The sequence below is a fragment of the Pteropus alecto genome, unplaced genomic scaffold (genome assembly GCF_000325575.1).
Source record: "Pteropus alecto unplaced genomic scaffold, ASM32557v1 scaffold10, whole genome shotgun sequence".
In the NCBI taxonomy this organism is placed as follows: domain Eukaryota; kingdom Metazoa; phylum Chordata; class Mammalia; order Chiroptera; family Pteropodidae; genus Pteropus; species Pteropus alecto.
Window position 1 is genome coordinate 7,801,115 of NW_006431210.1, and position 5,074 is coordinate 7,806,188.

The window sequence follows — 5,074 nt, forward strand, 5'->3', positions numbered from 1 at the left end:
GTCTCTTTTTCCAATGCTGCCCAAAGGCAGAGGTGCACGTAGGGGTGTTGCTAGGTGAGGAGCAAGAGGGGCTGATGCTGGCTGTCCCGAGCCTCGTGAACAGGCATACTTTCATTACCACTGTAGTGAATTCACTACACATTGCACCTCCTTTGGGGGAGAGTGGTGTGTGGAATTTTCTGGGCCGTCCGTAAGCCCTCTTTTAGAGGCTCAACTCTGCAAGGAATGGAGCGGAGTGCTGCCGTAGCTCCTTTGTGCATGCCTTTGGCCTTGTGCTGTTAGATTTGTGGTGACTCATGAAAGAATTATGACCTACATCAAATGTTAAAGCTGTCTAATGCTCCTCTCAACCCAGCTGTCTAAAAGTTTGCAAAGCAGACAACATGGCTCCCTGGGAGAAGGCCACAGGCCATGGCTGAGTGTCAGGTCTGCTGCTGTGACTGCTAGTGCCCTAGACTGTTCCTTGGTGGGTGTCATAATGCTAGAAGAGGGAAGAGAAATGGTTGGGCTATCATTTGGGTCAGAGGGCAAGAGCCGAGAGAACAGCACTTTGCAGGAACTCCCTTCTTCCTGAGTTCTTAAGTAGACTGGACTCAGGAACTTGGGAAGAATTTCATAAAAGGCAAGTCCTTTGATTAAATCTTTTACGACAGGTATTTTATTCCCTACTTATGTTTTGAAAGCCACTGTGCCAGTTATTAAGCTATTGTCTCCCAGCTCCAAACCTAGCATTCTGCCCTTTGCTCAGTGATGCTGGGCTGGGACTCTGCAAACCATGTTTCTGCTTTGCCAGCTGGGTCCCCTTAAGTTTTGCAAGTAGGGGGCACAAGAGGGAGGAGGGATTTGCTCCTTCCTGTTTCTTGCTGTTCTTGTGAGCGGCACCCCAGCAATGCTTCCTCACCCCACCAGTGCCAACTCATTCCTAAACCAGCACCTGGATGCATTTGGTAGTTTTTCCAGCTCTCAGAGCCAGATTCACTGGACCGCCTTGGGGATACCAACACCAGCCAGGTGGCACCCCTCCTCAGAGGTCTGGGTCCCATCTCTGAGGGGCTCCTCCAAACTCCTAAGTTTTAACAATTTCAGTATCTTCCCAGTGTTCTCCCAACCTTCTCGTCCTGGTTTTGCTGGGTTTTGGGGTACTGAAAGTCCCATATCCCAGCAACCCACTCAGTCCTCGGCCACTCAGGAAGGTTGGTCACCTTAGGATGGTAGCTTCTTCCTGCACTTACTACCTTAGTTACCTCATTGACAATTTTATATCAAGATGACAATTTTTAATAATAAAATTTCTCTGTTAAAATACTGGTGTGATTTCTGTCCTCTGACTGAAACATGATGCATCCTCATATCAAATTCTTAGGAAGTGATGTTAAATCAGAGAGCATCCATTACTTGTGGGGGAAATCCACAGTGTTCCACTAGGAGTATTACCTTGTTTTATTGCTGCTATTTTAATCACTACAGCTATAGCAGCAGCTGCCGCTTCCGGTGATAACGATACCTCACATATGTAGAGCATCTCACAGTTCACAAAACACGCCGGCCACCTTTTCTCACTTATTTGTCAGAAGAGCTCTGTGGAGTAAGTAGTCTTATTGCCACTGAATTCAGACAGGGAGAGTGACTTTCCCAGTCATAGCTAGTCACAGATTGCTGAATTTCAAACTAATTTAAAAAAATCTGGCTCTTTCTCTTTACCTTGCAGTCTTTCTTGAGTCAAATTCAGTTGCAGGCAAGCAGTAGTTACCTTCCATTTTCTCTTTTGCTTCCCACTCTGCTTCCCCTGCTCTGCGTCCCTAAGCTGTTGCACTTTAGCGCTGCCTAGGAGAACTATGCTCTGGATCCTACGCATTCTGCTGGCCATCTCCTTAATGATGGCATGTCTCACAGTTCCAGTGGGTTTGCATTTAAACTAAAAGCTTTCTAGAACCTCGGGCTCAGACCTGGTTCGCTTAAAAGGCATTTCCCAGAACACTCAATCTTATTAATACCATAAAACAATCTATGTTAAATAGCTGGATCATTTCATATTCAGAAAACATCCCCAATCTGAACTGCTTTATTGGATAGTGGCGGAAGTATTCCTGTAGACAATGTTGCTAGGTGGCATTGCAGACGTTTGCCTAGACGATGGAGATTGTGGGAGTAGTAGTAGGAAGACAGCTGCGGGCATCTGCCTCAGCACCGTGCTGGACCACCTGTGTGGTGTTGTGGAGAACAGAAGCATGTCTGATGTAGTCCCTCCTCTCAGACTGCTTACAGGGCAGATTCAAGGTCAGGGAGAATAGATTCCGCCTCTTGATTGGAGCGGCGTGTGTATATTGGGATGGGCAGATTGCCATCATGGCAGAGAATCTACCACAGCTGCATACTTACCCTTGTGCTTGATGTAAAAAGCAAGGTTCAGTTTAACCATGCAGCAGCTAAAGTCATTCAAGCAAATGGAGGGGGTCCCCTAGAACTTTTGAAGGCTCTGCCAGCTCTCAGGGGCCTATATTCCCACTGAAATCTATGACCTTTTTTTGCCAGAGAATCTGCCAGTCTCAGCTCAAAGAAGAGGAAATCAAAGCTGCTTGCTTGGTTTTGGATAGAATATTTTATCTCTGAGAAATAAGCCAGAAATGAAATTTGGATTTGAAGACATTTCTTTAAATTTGATGCTCTTAAAACCAAATGCAGGTAATATACTTTGCTTCATCCATAAAGCCTCAATCTCCTTGATGAGCGTACGCAACAAAAATTGAAAACAAAAGGCATAAAATTACCATGGTGATGGCTAATTGTGGTGAATCTGCATATATTAGTTCACAGTAACACAAATAACACTTGGGTAGGCTAAAGTGCTAAGGTACAGAAAGTATTGTTCTGCTTAAAATGTGAAAATCACAGTCTGTTCTGATTAAACTAATGTTACGAATATTAGTAAATTAAATATTGTTTAATGATGATGGAAAAAAATTAATTTCCCCCAAAGCTCTTTGAGAGTCTGGTTTAGTCTTACGGTGCAAAGGCCCAAGATGTGGTTGGTCTGCTCTGCACTTGAGAAATTTGAAATAGAGAATCGATCTTTTGGGTCCTCCTGTCTCCCTCTCAGCAGCTTTTTTTACATTGGTGTCCTCTCTCCCAGATGCCCAAACGTCTCCTGAGTAACTGGTCTTGTGGGAGAAACTACAGGGAAGACAAACAGACAGGGCTTGTTTTTAAGGAGAAATAATAGGCCCTGTTTTTAAGGAGAAATCATACCCAGGAGGCCTCAACACCTGCCAACTTTGGGCAGTTTCCCTTTATGCGACTTAAGTTTTTCAATGTAAAATGGGGGTATGTACCTTGGATAAAATAATGGGTATAAAGCATCCAGAACATAACAGTTGTCACTGATATTAGTTGGTGAGAAAAGGCCAGTGCACATGAATAGTGGCACAGTCAAGGAGAACCATGGAGTTGTGTTAAACTGTGTTTTGGATTCTAAGTCCTGGAGAAATTCGGCAAAGGAGGTCAGGCTTCCTGAATAAGGGAAGGCTTGAGCTGGGCGTAGCCGGGGCAAGCAGAAGGTACCGCGAAGCTGCTCTTGGAAGGCATTTCATGAGGGAAGGTGTGGAGGCAGAAATAGGCACGTTGGTGGGCGATGGGAGACTTAAATGATTTACATGGCAACCAGTGTTGGGGTCACATCATGGAAGGCTATGTAGCCCAGGCACAGGAGTGTACATATCAAGGAGGCTTAAGCTCCGAACACCCTTAGGAAAGTAAATATATTCACGATTATTTTAAGTTTGTGTCATGTACCTCTCCGCTTCTCCCCACTGAATCCATTTCCTTTTTTCTCTCTCTTTTTTCTAAATTACACTCTCATCTTCACTATAGTGTGCTGTTTACTTCCAAATGCAATTAAAAGACTGGGCCAAAAAGCAAATGGAGCACATCTTGCCAAGTCTACCTGCAAATGCATTACATTTGCTTAACTGTGACTCAGATTTGGAACGACCTGAAAAAGAAAGGGCAATAGTGTTTGGGTGGTGACAGCATCATCCATTACCTTGCTGAGCGCCAAGAAAGGGAGTCAGTGGAACTATTTGAGAAAGGATGAACCACGAAACAGACAGTGACTCAAGATTAACAATTATTCCTCAAGCCCGTGTTGTGATTTATAAGTGTTTAAAACATTCTCACAGCCAGTAACTCATGTAATTTTCAGAACAACCCTATGAGGTTGTTAAAGAAAATGTTGTTGTCCTTATTTCACAAGTGAGAGAGCCGAAACTGAAAGAGAAAGGACTTGCCCAAAGTTACAAAGTAAATGGTGAAGGTAAACGGAGACTTAGGTTGTCTGTTATGTCACTCATCAAACATCTGTTCTGTGTTTACTGCTCTTGGCTCTCTTGTTCCCCTCATCCCTGTCCTGGTGGTGGACTGGAAGATGCTGGATTAGGAATGAAGTAGTTGGAAAGACAGTTGGAGGCTGTTTTTTTTTTTTTTTTTTTTTTTTATTACACTTTTAGGACATTTAGAATTATTTATGATTTTATTATTATTTTTACATCAAATTGCTTTGTTTTCAAAAGTCCATCTTGTCAGCCATGTCTTGAAGAAAGACACGATCCTGGACTGTTTTCTCTTTGCAAGCTTAATGTTTAGGAAGGATTAAGTTGACTGTGACCATTAATAACAGTGAGTATAAATAAATGGGCTGGCTGTCCTTAGACTTATCCCTGTCTGTCTAGTTTCCACACTGGGTGAACCAGGCATGAGATGAGGAGGGACTGCAAGATTCACTTTCTCTCATGACCCCTCTGGGCTTTGGTTTTCAGTCTCCCATGTGGCTCCCTTTCTTGTGTCCACTCCTTAAGAATTGCCATTTCTCTGTGTTTGGCCATGGTCTCTATTCTTACTTTTCATGCTCACATGAGTGATGCCTGCCATTCTCCACCCTGGCTTTTATCATTCTGAATTCACATCTCCAGCCAGACTCATCTCCTCAGATCAAGATTTATTTAAGGACACTCTCTTAACTCACAAATCTCATCCTTTCTAGCATCTTTTGATGTTTTCTGTGCTTACCATATGAGCATTT